The sequence below is a fragment of the Scleropages formosus genome, chromosome 11 (assembly GCF_900964775.1).
Source record: "Scleropages formosus chromosome 11, fSclFor1.1, whole genome shotgun sequence".
Taxonomy (NCBI): Eukaryota; Metazoa; Chordata; class Actinopteri; order Osteoglossiformes; family Osteoglossidae; genus Scleropages; species Scleropages formosus.
Window position 1 is genome coordinate 11,242,887 of NC_041816.1, and position 15,083 is coordinate 11,257,969.

The following is a 15,083-nucleotide window of genomic DNA, read 5'->3' on the forward strand; positions in this document are numbered from 1 at the left end:
CATAGTGAGGGTCTGTTGGGAACGTTTGGCGGAGGCCCCTGTCAGAGAGGTCTTCAACTCCCACCTCCGACAGAGCTTCAACCAGGTCCCGAGGGAGGTGGGGGACATTGAGTCTGAATGGACTATGTTCCGCGCCTCCATTGTCGGGGCGGCGGTTCGGAGCTGCGGCCATAAGGTCTCCGGCGCCTGTCGCGGCGGCAATCCCCGAACACGGTGGTGGACACTGGAGGTAAGGGATGCCGTCAAGCTGAAGAAGGAGTTCTACCAGGCCTGGCTGGCTCATGAGACTCCTGAAGCAGCTGACGGGTACCGACGGGCCAAACGGAGTGCGGCTCTGGCAGTCGCTGCGGCAAAAACTCGGGCTTGGGAGGAGTTCGGTGAGGCCATGGAGAGGAAGCTGAGGCCGGGGACTTGGAGGGGGACTCGTCCATTACCTTGGCTGAAGTTGCTGAGGTAGTCAAAAAACTCCTCGGTGGCAAGGCTCCGGGGGTGGGTGAGATCCGCCCCGAGTTTCTCAAGTCTCTGGATGTTGTGGGGCTGTCTTGGCTGACACGCCTCTGCAGCATCGCGTGGAGTTCGGGAACGGTGCCTCTGGACTGGCAGACCGGGGTGGTGGTCCCTCTTTTTAAGAAGGGGGACCAGAGATTGTGTTCCAACTACAGGGGGATCACACTCCTTAGCCTCCCTGGGAAAGTCTATGCCAGGGTACTGGAAAGGAGAATCCGACCGATAGTCGAACCTCGGATTCAGGAGGAGCAATGCGGTTTTCGCCCTGGCCGTGGAACACTGGACCAGTTCTATACCCTCACTAGGGTGCTGGAGGGCTCGTGGGAGTTTGCCCAACCAGTCCATATGTGTTTTGTGGACCTGGAGAAGGCATTCGACCGTGTCCCTCGTGGCATCCTGTGGGAGGTACTTCGGGATTATGGGGTTCGGGGCTCACTGCTACGGGCTGTTCGTTCCCTGTATGACCGGAGCAGGAGCTTGGTTTGCATTGCCGGCAGTAAGTCAGACCTGTTCCCAGTGCATGTTGGACTCTGCCAGGGCTGCCCTTTGTCACCGATCTGTTCATTATCTTCATGGACAGAATTTCTAGGCGCAGCCAGGGAACGGAGGGTGTCTGTTTTGGTGGCCGCAGGATCTCGTCTCTGCTTTTTGCGGACAATGTGGTCCTGTTGGCTTCATCAAGTCAAGACTTGCAGCATGCACTGGGGAGGTTTGCAGCCGAGTGCGAAGCGGCAGGGATGAGAATCAGCACCTCCAAATCCGAGGCCATGGTTCTCAGTCGGAAAAAGGTGGATTGCCCCCTCCGGGTTAGGGGGGAGTTGCTCCCTCAAGTGGTGGAGTTTAAGTATCTCGGGGGTCTTGTTCACGAGTGAGGGAAAAATGGAGCGGCAGGTCGACAGACGGATCGGTGCGGCGTCCGCAGTAATGCGGTCATTGTACCGGTCTGTTGTGGTGAAGAGGGAGCTGAGTCGTAAGGCGAAGCTCTCAATTTACCGGTCGATCTACGTTCCTACCCTCACCTATGGTCATGAACTCTGGATCATGACCGAAAGAATGAGATCGCGGATACAAGCAGCAGAAATGAGTTTCCTCCGCAGAGTGGCTGGGCGCACCCTTAGGGATAGGGTGAGGAGCTCAGTCACCCGGGAGGAGCTCGGAGTAGAGCCGCTGCTCCTCCACATCGAGAGGAGCCAGTTGAGGTGGCTCGGGCATCTGTTCCGGATGCCTCCTGGACGCCTCCCTGGGGACGTGTTCCGGGCTTGTCCCACTGGGAGGAGGCCTCGAGGCAGACCCAGGACACGTTGGAGAGACTATGTCTCCCGGCTGGCCTAGGAACGTCTTGGGGTTTCCCCAGAGGAACTGGAGGAGGTGTGTGGGGAGAGGGAAGTCTGGAGGACTCTGCTCGGACTGCTGCCCCCGCGACCCAGCCCCGGATAGTGGAGGAAGATAGATGGATGGATAAATATAAATAATTTGCTTTAAAATTCAGGAAAAGTAAGTACTTCTCAATCAACAGCTTTGAACTGCCTACAAGTCAGCACCTTAATTTGGTGGGAAAAAAACAGAGTGGAAATGATTTTCATGTGAACAACTTGTGGCAATCCTTTGCAGTCAGGAGCAAGGCACCACATGCAACAAACTACACGAGTGACCAGCTGCATGAGTGACAAGCTGTGGGGAAGGTGGGTGGAAGCACCGTGGTTCGTGAGCACAGGACAACACACCTGCTGGGGGAGCCACAGACAGCAGACCATGTGAGTCTCTGCATGGAGCACTCGTCAGGAAGTCTGTCATACACTTTCAAGAGATTCTAAGGAAAAATAGAAAAAAAATTAAAGCAATATTTGTAAATCATATTTGTAAACCAAAGAAGCAATTTAAAATATGAAGCTTTAATAATGTAAAATTTAATTTACCCTAGCAACTTTAAAATTAAACTTAACTGGAAAAGTTATAGACTTGCCTCTTTTGTTTACATAAATAGTTATTACCATGGATGTGTGTAAGATATCAATTAATTATTCACAAAGGACCTATTAATCAGTTGTCTTCTTAAATAATTGTAATTTCTGATTTCCAACAAATCAGAAGACTATGTTTTCCTATTGATATTTTCAACATTTCAACATTGCTCCGCCAGTCTTTAATGAAACTGGTCCACCAAGATTTCCGGTTGTAGGTCAGAGATGGCTCTAATTTTTGGATTCATACTAGAACAATACCTTAAGTACTAGCAAGGTTTCTCGGGCTCTTGTGCTTCAGTGCTTCCCATGGCATGTAAGGGCTTTTCAGCCAAACCAAGCGGAGCTATGCACAGCTTCCATTAGCACAGTATAGGTAGAACAAGGGTTGCAAACTGTCTTGCTGACAACAACTTCCACATGAATAATACAGTATTTTACATTCTGTATGCATAGAAGTTAGTGTTTTTCTTTTAAATAATCCCTTATGTAAACTGCATGTCTTTGGACTGTGGGAGGAAACCAGAGCATTCAAAGAAAATCCATGCAGAGAGAGGGAGAACATGCAAACTCCACACAGACTGAGCAGGGATTGAACCCACTTTTTCTCACACCACCGAGATGCTGTGAGGTGGCAGCACTCCTTGCTGAATCACCATGCTGCTCCATGAAAGTAAATGTGTAATGTACTTTTTTAAATGATATGAGTAAATGTATCTTAGCCTTAAGTTTCACAGTGCAATATTTTGCTGACACATAGCTCTGTTAATGGGCTAGAGCTTAATTACTACTGAATGAAGTTGAATAAATACTCAGTACATTATTTCCAGTTCATCCATTTACCCATAGCAGTATCATTAGTAATCTTTTGTTCTAGTAGTGGGGGTGCGGTGGCGCAGTGGGTTGGACCACGGTCCTGCTTTCCGGTGGGTCTGGGGTTCGAGTCCCGCTTGGGGTGCCTTGCGGCGGACTGGCGTCCCGTCCTGGGTGTGTCCCCTCCCGGGTGTGTCCCCTCCCCCTCTGGCCTTACGCCCTGTGTTACTGGGTAGGCTCCGGTTCCCTGCGACCCCGTATGGGACGAGCGGTTCTGAAAGTGTGTGTGTGTGTGTGTTCTAGTAGTTTAGAAAAGAGCTCCACATTCTTTGTTTTATTATAAATGCATTAGATATTCAAATTGATGTTTATTCTGAGCACCATACCAGAAATAAATAGGTAATATTAAATAGGTAATATTACTGGACAAGTTGTTAATACTGCCAGACTAAATCCAACAGTGTTGAGAGTGTGGTCATTTTGCCCGATGAAACCAAAGGTCATGCTGACACTTGGCAGACTTGCCTCAGAACGTTCAAATGAAGTTATACAAAAGACTTTTAAACCTTTGTGTCTTGAAAACAAAACAGATGACAATGACGTCAACCCCATTAGAGGCTTTTAGTAAATCAGTCAAGTCCGTATTTAGAAGTTGGATGTGGACCAGCGACCAGAGCTAGATAGGAACACCAGCAGATGTGAACATATTTTTTGACACATTGAGCGTGAATCAGTGAAAAGTTTAAAGGTTAACTTACTTTGCAATTAAACTGTTTCAACCAGTGCATCTTCTCTGGTGTATGTGGATTAATGTTACACTGAACAGCCAAATACAAGCTGAATTATAAGGCCTTTTTAAAAATTGAGAAAATTAAAAAAAAAAAAATAAATCAGTGACGTGGGTTCTGTCTTTATTCATTCTCAGAAGTCCAGGGGTAGGACAATGCTATAGCTGAGCACTAGAACATTGAGCGAACTGTTCAGTCCTGTTCCTGTCTTTATATGCATTTACAAGAGGTACCATAAAATGCAGAATTTTCCTTTGCTGAGTTTTGAACAAATTCAACTCTTTGTTTAACATTATTTTTAAACAAATTTAACTCTAGATTATTGTAAATCTTTTTGTTTGAGCACTGTCATCTTTGGAGCATTGATATATTTTTAAATGTTACAAAATGAACCTATTGTGTTTGTGGTGGTCAGGCAAACCACACGTGATGATTGACATACTGAGATAAAAAGGTTCACCAAAGATAACATAAAGACTAAGTGAGTAAAAGACTGATCCACACCCTGTCTGGTATAATAAACATTATAGTCTTAAACAATCAGATCCCAGTAAATTGATTTTTAATGATGTAGAGCAACAAGAATCTGACATTCATGATTTATAATTACTAAGTAAATTCTCCTGATTGAATCTGCTGTAAAAACAGATGTATCCTATGGTATTTATAAGGAGGCAGACTGCCAAATGTGACACCAACATCTGCATAGAAAATTATGCTATTGGATGAATCTTGTTTCTCTTCCAGAATTATCTTCATCGCCATATCCGTTTGCGACAAAAAAAGAAAATCAAAAAATTTGAAGATTCTGAAGTCCAAAGTGAAATAGAAAGTTTGTACCACCACACTAGGGTCAACATCAAAAATCAATACATTTTGCTTTTGGGACCTCCCATGAGATGGAGCAGAATTGTAGTGGCATGGCATAGGATCAGGTCTTGGATTTCTGCTGTATTTATGCCATAAATAGACACACTCACTTATAATGCCATGTTATCTAAATTTCAGCGTTGGTAATATCTTGATACATTTGTTAAGATAAGTCAACTTATTTCATCTGGACAAATAAGTCGTTAAAAAAAAAGGCTTTACCATTGCTCCTATGCCCCAATGTCAGACTTACTAAAATATGTAGGTGTTTTTATGTACATTTATGTATCTGAACTAATCCACAAAACTTTTCTAATATATGATGAATTTGTACAACTACATTAAGGCAAATGAACAGACAGCATTGCATTATGATACAGTATACTACATCATAGTAAAGCTTGTGTTGGGTCTCAAGCATATTTGTAGTTAAAGTTCTCCACTCTTCTTTTTAAGTGATAATGCACTAAAAACATTAGGCATTAGGAGTAATGGAGAGATACACTGTATTGATTAAAACTACCATTATGTATGGCTACATTTAATGTAAATAGTGCATTATTGACACAATAGTGACCTAGGAATGTGACATTCAACTACATAGATGGTATCCGGGGCTAATGGCTGATGTATGTAATAAAGCAGTGATTGCGGAACAGGCCACAAGAACCTTCCTGTGCCAGATTCATGAAATGCATCATTTACTCCAGAGCAGTTTGATGTATAGTGTATGTCACATGCTTTGTGCAGCGTAACCTGTGTGTTATTGCATACCCTTCTGTTTGCAATATTCTTAGCTCTTAAAGTGGGACTGTGCAGTGAAAAAGCACAGCAATAAATTGAACTGTTTTTGTTGCACGTAAGTCAAATACCCTATAGGCTATCAAAATAACAACCTGTAAAACAGATGAAACACTGGCCTCCACGCAAAAGTCATCTGGAAATATTTTGGACCGAAGAGGAAGATGACCATTGCAAAGAGGATAACAGTTATGATGAAAGCTTGTAGAAGTAAAAAAGTATTAGAGTTCAATATCAGGTCACCTTCAAAATAACAGTCTGCTGGAAGTATTTATACACTGAAGGAAGATGTAATCAAGAAAGAGTAGACCCAGTTTCTAAATTAAATAAAAATGTTTGTCATTAATTATCCAAAAGGGTCTGGATGAAATCTATGAAAATGGGCCTGTCCTTCTCACATTTATTACAAGGAAACACTTCTTTAAATATCCTGATCATGGGTACAATGGGGATTTGAATCCAGGACTTTCAGATTACAATATGAAGGCTCTAAGTATTGCTGCACCCAGTACCAATTTTTAATATCAGGAAGGTAAACCATTTAAATAGAAGTGTGCTTCTCATAATCAATGTTTAAAACTATAAACTACATAACAGTACACTCATCACCTATAGAAATGGTTCCCATACAATGATAAATCACTTTTGGTTCCCAGTGGTGTTAATTTGGCTGTTTTCTGGCCATATCTACTGTACGAACCTCTACATAACGTTCTTCCACATCTGCCCACTTGGTGGTCCCACGCATGAAAAGAAAAGCACGGAGGTTCTCGGTTCTGGCTCCATTATTGTGGAACGACCTCCCCCTCTCACTCAGAACTCCTGAATCTCTGTCCATATTTAAAAAGGGTCTTAAAACTCATCTGTTCCGGATTCACTTCACCCATGATCTCTTAAGTGTGTTCCACTGATGTATGGATGAGTGACCCATTGTAAGTAGTGTATCTAGCAGTGTAAGTAACCTTGGTGAATAAGGTGTGTGGGCTGATAACACTACACAGAGATCATTGGAAGTAGCTTTGGAGAAAAGCATCTGCTAAATAAATAAATGTAAATGTAAATGTAGTTCATGTAAGGTATAAATGTTCATGCCCATAAGGTATAAATATTCATGATCATGCTCAGATCAATCCTTTACAGAGCCACTCCTGCAATGTAACATAAATGTTTATATTTATACGTATCTCAAAAAAAAAAAAAAAACTATTAGGAATGTGATTAGGAATCTGCGATATTATGGTAAAGTTTCATGCAGCTACTCGTGTTATGAACATTGGTGCATATGGTGAAAGAAACAAACTAACTTTACTTAAAAATCACAACTATGTAACTATGTCTCTCTTTCTCCGAATCTAATGCACAAATAGTATTTTCTGACATGTATGTCACTTTGGAGAAAAGCATCTGCTAAGTGAATACAATGTAATTGTAAATGTACATTATCCTAGAAACAATGACTAGTAGCATAAATAAATGTTTAATGTAGATCATCTAGCTACACAGCTCCACTAACAGCACAGTATCTGCTGTTTCTGAAGTGGAAGACATAGGCAGTGATGCCGTGAACTGTGTTTATATCATTTATTTATATAATCATATCTGTGACCCAAATTATCAAAATGTACTAAGATTGAAAAGAAAGCGGAAAAGGCTGCAAAGGCAAGTAGGGTACTGAGGTATTTGTGTCATACTCTTCATTACATTCTGGCGCTGTGTTGAAGCTAAAGGGAACAAAACTTTCTGACATCAAAGACTATCAGCACTGGAATAACCTAGTTCCATATAGGATGGGAAGGTAAATTACTCACAGTTATTCATTATTCATAGTTATTCACAGACCCTTTATTAGGTGAGTTCTGGAAAAAATTGCTATTTCCAATATTAGAAGACCATTTAACTTAAGTTCTAAATGCTCAGATTTGACATATTTTCAGAAAATGAACAATTTCTCAGAAAAAAGTCAGAAAAAATCTGAATCATTACCACCCAGAATATAGATATGTAATCTTTTCAGTGGTGTTTTCAACTAATATGTCATTAAAGAGGTACAAAACTCTTGATTTTCAATACTCTAATGCCAATTTGGGTACCTAAATACTATATCCATGCTCTATACTCTCATATTATATAATAGTGAATTATATGGCAAGTATAAATTTAACACTCCTTCAATTTCAGTACCTAGACTTTCAACACAACTTTCCAGTAATTTAAGGATAACACACATTGTCTGAAACTGTTTGTCCCATGCAGGGTCGCAGGGAGCTGGAACCTAACCTGGCAACACAGGGCATATGGCTGGAGGGGGAGGAGACACACCCAGGACAGGATGCCAGTCCATTGCAAGGCACCCCAGGTGGGACTTGAACCCCAGACCCACTAGAGAGCAGGATCCAGTCGAACCCCCTGCACCACTGCGGCCCCCCTTATGGATAACACTTATGAGTTATTTAAATACTTTTTAAAAGTCTCTCTAAAGGAAAACAGCAAAAAAAAAAAAAGAAAAAGAAATTCCATGAAAACAAGTTAGAATACGGCATATAGTACAACTGGATATGGTGGTGCCTCATAGTTTCTGACATGCTTGGTGGTAGTGGGAATCAAATTCAGCTTGGGGTGAGTGACGTTTGCATGTTCTCCCCATGTTTGCACCCCAATAACACGCACAGAAGAAGCAAATGGCGAACCGCTTCTGTTACCTCCCTCGCCATGGAAACGAAACAAGTGATCATTATGAGTCGGATTTAACTCAAAGCCACATTCATCATCATAAAGTACAACTGAATTTTATTGAGCAATAGTACTTGACCACAGACAGGATAAAGTGTTCATTTTTCATTTATAAAAATGTTAGAACATGCTGCTAAAGTTGGAACTCCATATTTACTAATGAAATGGCATTACATTTTCCATTCCCATATTCTTTGTATCAAGTCTGGTTAAAATTTTTTGCTGCAGTAACCTGTTCAGGGTGCACAGTGGTGCAGCGGGTAGCACTGCTAACTCACAGCACCTGGGCTGTTTGGGTGTAGGCTCGAATCCAGATCAGTTATTTTGGAATTTTTATGTTTTCCCCATGCCAGTGTGTGTTTCCTCCCACGGTCCAAAGAGATGCAATGTTTGTGTGAACTGGCCGCTCTAAATGCCTGAAGTGTGTACGTGTGTGGCTGCTCTGCAATGGCCTGGGGTCCCATCCAGGACATACCTCTGCTCACCTTGTGCCCAGTGATTCCAGGACAATCTCCGCAGTGCTACAACCCCCACAAGGGCAGCGGTTAAAGAAACTAAGTGAGTAATCTGTCATGATATGACTGATTGTGACTACTTGGTAGACGGCCTCAGAACACCACAGCTTGACAAAGATGTGACTAATGGGAGATACTTCAGAGCTCATACACACAGGATGTGTGTCATCACATAGGCAAATACAGAAAACAAAGCATTGGATTCGTAACACAGCAGGCTGCTAGACTTTTCCAAAAGCTTAGAGACTTTTTGCTGCATAGTTCACAGTGCAAATAAGTTTAAATTAGAGGTTTCTGAATACCCTAAAGCTGCCCAGTATTATAATTTTGCTGGTTATTCTAGAATAATCTTTTAATACCGCTAAAGCGTTCTCATGTTTATTTAACAAAGGTTGAATTTTTTAACTACAATGACAGATATCTGATTTTAGTTAGCACAGTTAATACACTGATCCCAAACAGCTGTCTGTGTATTATCAAGAATGTATAAGTTCCCAGGTGACCCAAGGACTAAATGTGTTTTCACATTCTTTACAAAGCTTTATTCCATTCAACTTAAATTAGTACGAAATGCAGCACAAGTTCTTCTAATGGCTTGATTCAGAATAAAACCTGATTCCCACTTTTTTGATATCAGGTTAAAGGAAAGAGAGTCATGACATTCTAATAAAAATTACTGTGTGATCTAACAACTGATGCAGATAGGACAGTATGATAATATAAGAGACTAGAAGGATGTGGATACACACACACACACTGAAATCACTTGTCCTATGTGGGGTCGTGGTGAGCCGGAGCCTAACCCAGCAACACAAGGCTGGAGGGGGAGGGGACACACCCAGGACAGGATGCCAGTCCACATCAAGGCACCCTAAGCAGGACACAAACCCCAGACCCACTGGAGAGGAAGACCCAGCCAAACCCACTGTGCCACTGCGCCACCACACCCCCCCAAGCTTGTGGATAAATGATGGTAAATCTAACATGTACTGTAAGCCTTAAAAAAGGTTGCTAACAGTAAAGACTTTGTGCCAGCAGTGTTTAGCACTCACTAGGGGCATGCTTCACCACTGCAGCCACCAAAAGCTTGCTTGCCCTTTGGATGCTCACGTGAGACTGACTCACATTCTCCACAGCTTAAAATACAAACTCTAGAATGCCTTGATGTGTTATTAAGCACAAATATCATCACACACCCAAATAAGCTCTTTGACCTCTTCGAAGCTTCAGACATGTTTGAAAAAAAAATCCTTCACATGGTTTGTAGGCCATCTTCATTATTCCACATATTAATTTTGTTTTTAAAACACAAAATGACTTTCAGCTGGACCCAAGACTGAGGATTGACTATTATGCATTTTAGTGACATTTCATGTGATGGATATTTTTTGGATTATTTAATGATGCTATACATAATTATGGCATGGTGGCGCAGCAGGAGGCCCTGCTGCCTCACAACTACTGGGCTGTTCAGGTGTGGGTTCAAATCTGTCTCAGTGCGTGTGGAATTTGCAGTTCTCCATATGTCTGTGTGGGTTTCCTTTACGTGCTTTAATTTCCTCCCACAATCCAAAGACATGCAGTTCAAATAAATTGGCAATGTTAAATTGCTTGTAGTGTGTGAACGAGTGTGTGCGTGTGGCTGCTCTACAATGGATTGGTGTCCCATATCAGATGTGCGCCCAATTATTCTGGGATAGGCTCTGGACCAGTGCGACCAGAACAAGCAGGGAGCGATTATTCTATACATACACTGCTGGCTGCCAGGACAAATCTTGAAGTGACATGTGTGCAGCAATGAGTTTGTATCACTCAAAATATAATCAATTATTCATTTCAAATTTACACTGATGATCTATGTCTCAAACAGAAGTAAAAAAAAAAAAAACATTTCCATTCAGTTTTTTTCAGTCCTCATAAACAAGAGGCTGGGCTCCTAGAAAATCTGACTTATTCAGATCAGCATACTTATTCAAACAGCTTCATTATTGCTGCACATTTAAATTGATGCACAATTCAGATATCATACATACAGACAACAGAATGCCTTAGATCATTAAGAAATTCATGCATGTTATATATTTTACTGAATTTGGGGATTTTGCTAAGTCAGATTTATGAAGGAGCTAAATACAGTTACAGTCTGGGAGAAAATGGGAACAAAAAGACAAGAATGTACAGACTGATACTAAATCACAGAAGAAAAAATGCACATGCACACATAATGTCTACAACTGCTTCCCGAGTGGGGTCGTGGCAAGTTGGAGCCTAGCCTGGCAGCACAGGGCACAGGGCTGGAGGGGAAACACCCAGGATGGGATGCCAGTCTGCTGCAGGACACCCCAAGCAGGACTTGAACCCCAGAGCAGGTCCCGGCCAAACCCGCTGCGCCACCACACCCCCCCAGAAAAAAATAAGCAATATATTTAAATTATTGGGTCCCAACTGAATTTTTATAAATTCCAAGATGTATATTTTTTGCCCCAAAATCGAACACATAATAAGTTATCACCTTTGTGAAGTGAAAGAAAAACAAGATAGAAATGCATCAAACAATTCTCGTGATTCTGGCTCGATCCGCACAGTAAGATGTTACTGTTGGTCACCTTTGGGTGCATTAACATATACCTTTGTCATGATGCAGGGACAGCAGCATCAGAGAACAGGCTTCTCAGGCCCGGTGTCACACTGGCAGAGCTGTATCACATCAAGGGAAGACCCCGTCACACAAGCAAGCTGGCTCTTTGAGGAGTACACTTGAGAACTGATCTCATCGCAGAACCTCTCCGCTTTACTGTAAGAACACTTCAGTTTTCCATCCATGAAAGTGTCAGTGGGAAATTAAATAGGTGTTCAATGAAATCCACACACACACACACACTTTCAGAACCGCTTGTCCCATACGGGGTCGCAGGGAAGCGGAGCCTACCCGGCAACACAGGGCATAAGGCCGGAGGGGGGAGGGGACACACCCAGGACAGGACGCCAGTCCATCGCAAGGTACCCCAAGCGGGACTTGAACCCCAGACCCACCGGACAGCAGGACTGTGGTGCAACCCACTGCGCCACCACGCCCCCCTCAATGAAATCTATAAAAATCTAAATATTCTTGAGAAGAAAATATGAGACTAACATAACTTTCACCTTTTTTTAGCACGAATTAAACTGTGTGCATGTGCAGAAATGCCACCACTATTTTATACAGAAGACTGCTGCACTGTTTTATATAACATGCTCAGATGACAATCAGTCAATGAATTATTTTTAATGGTATGCATACATCTTGAGAACATACGCTGACCTCTTTGCATTTCAGGCATCTTCAGTTTGTTTGCCCGAAAAAGTTTAAACAAGCATCTTGTCTCCAAGACGATATTGTTTCCTACATGTATGGATTCTCAAGTGTGGCTTCCTGTCTTCTCACATTGTCTTCATTTCATACCTGTTTTATGAGTTTTGGTTTGCGATTTCAATATATATTACAGTATTCCACATTTGCTTGCAGGAAATTATTTTTAAATATCTGTAGGTGATTGTAGATTCTTTCATTAGCTATGCAATATTCAGAAAGTAATGTTGTTTAAAAAAGAATAAATATAAACAACAATATAGCACGTGCATTCCTGGAAGATGTATTGCAAAGACAAGGGCTGAGGTCTATTTATAAAGTAATACTAACAGGCACCAGTCCCAGTACAGACCAATTATCAAGGAATTTAGAAAGCAGAGGCCTGACCCAAACAGACAGACAGTAACTACATCTACTATCTAAGAATAGTTTGACCTTAAACATAATTTTATAAATGTAACTTCATCTGTATCAATGAGCGTCAGCATGAAGAGAAAGATTATTTAACGGCAAAAAATTGCAAATAATTATTGTTTGAAATGCTTTAGAAATAAGGAGAGTTGGAATAATGCTAGTGAAATTGCACTGAAATGATTGCTGAAAGACTTGAATAAATCATGGAAATATACAACTCCTTGCCAGCATGAAGGCACAGTTTGTTTTAAACTATAATGACATAAACCTTAAGAGATCCTACTATGTCCAACAGAAGATAAAATGTGTTCAATGTTTTAATGAATACGAAGGCTTGCCAAAACTCTCAGCACATGTGAAAATGAAATGAAAAGCTTGTTTTAAATAGAACCTGGACATTTTGGGCATAGATAATCAAATCAGCTATTTGATGAGCAAGACATCAGAAATGTAGCTTTTACACCTGTGACATCACATGGCGCTATGCCTCAAAAATGTGTCTACCCACATAGACACATTTACAGTATAACCAGTACACGTACAAACTGCATAAATACATTATTGGATGGGATAAAATAACATTGCATTCAGAAACATCTTTTGTGTTTCTCTAAAGCCGCGAACTCTGAAAATCACTTTGCCCATTAAATCACTATCACAATTTAAATGATTTTATGATTTGCCTGTGAAAAAGAAACACACACACACACACACACACACACACACACTTTCTGAACCACTTGTCCCCTACAGGGTCGCAGGGAACCAGAGCCTACCCAGCAACACAGGGCATAAGGCCAGAGGGGGAGGGGACACACCCAGGACAGGACACCAGTCCGTCACAAGGCACCCCAAGCGGGACTCGAACCCCAGACCCACTGGAGAGCAGGACCAGGACCAGGTCCAACCCACTGCACCACTGCACCCCCCTGAAGAAGAAATATTTTACAAATAAAGTTAAAATCTATGATGAGGGAGGCGAGACCGAAGACCCACTGTTTTACACTGTTAAAATTGCACTGGCTTTGGAATGTGCTCTTCTGTTTGCGTGTCACAATGCAATCATCTGAACACACTCAGCTTTCATTGCTCAAGGCAGGTGTACAGTAATAATGGAAGTAAATTAAAAGCAAAGGTAAGTAAGGTTTTATTTGTCTTCAAAATGTGCAAATAATTGCTGCACATGCTTTCGCTGGTAATCAATTTGGCATAAAACGAAGTGTAGGGGGGAATTAAAGAGGCACACTCACGCAGGGTCTGCAGGTCCCCCAGCAGAACAAGTCCTCTGCTACTGTAAACGTAAATTACTCTTTGTTTGGCCCTTTTTCCTTTCAAGTGCTCTTTGATCTGCTTGCTGCAATTTAAACAATAAACCCTAATAACCTCCCCAAGCCCCATCTGGCAGCAAAAAGTAAAAACATATTTTCAAATAGCACATGTGAATAAGAGAAGGAATCGCGAAGGGGAAATCTTAACTCTCAGAAGCCGTACTTGCAGAAACAGAGTATAAAGTAAAAGGGTTTTCCACTGAATGACTAGAAGCCCATGTGTGAATACTCCATAAGAAAACAAGCTGTCAGTGTTGATCTGTTTAAATATGCATAAGAACATGATACTGGAAGGATTTAACAAATTGCATTCATTTCATTCCCACTCCCACTCCCTGAAACATATTTTCTGCATAGCTTTGCTTCTGTGGGCAACTTATGATTCAGACGTTGAGACATAGTGAGCATAGTTGGATTCTGTTAGTTCAGGGTCTCACACATTGGCAAGTTAATGATGAAATATCCTGGCAAAATGAAGCCAAAATGAGACATGCTACAAACATTATTCACGGTACATCACCATAGATGTCATAATTAACAACAGTTTGGGTGCAAAATTACAATTTGTTTTACTCTTACTAAATTTTGTTCTAGAAGTTTCAGAAAGTAAAATGTATTAATGGCATATTGTGTCATATTTTACACCATTTTTGTATTACCATTCTTGCATTTTTTCTCAGAATGTGTGATTTACAGGTATATAGATACACATTATCTACACACCCTCAATAACAACTGCGTCCCGTCCTGAGTGTGTCCCCTCCCCCTACAGCCTTGTGCCTTGTGTTGCCGGGTTAGGCTCCGGCTCACCGTGACCCCGCTTGGAGCAAGTGCTTTCAGCCACCGTGTGTGTGTAAGATGATGCAGTATGGATAATAAGTTTTTTTAAGTCTTGTTTTTGCAAGGGAATATGATATGATATAAGAGATAACTGCAGAACACAACTCAGTTTGTGGCATTGACCCTATTTAGTCATTTTAAAAAGTCTGAGTACAAAATGAGGGGGG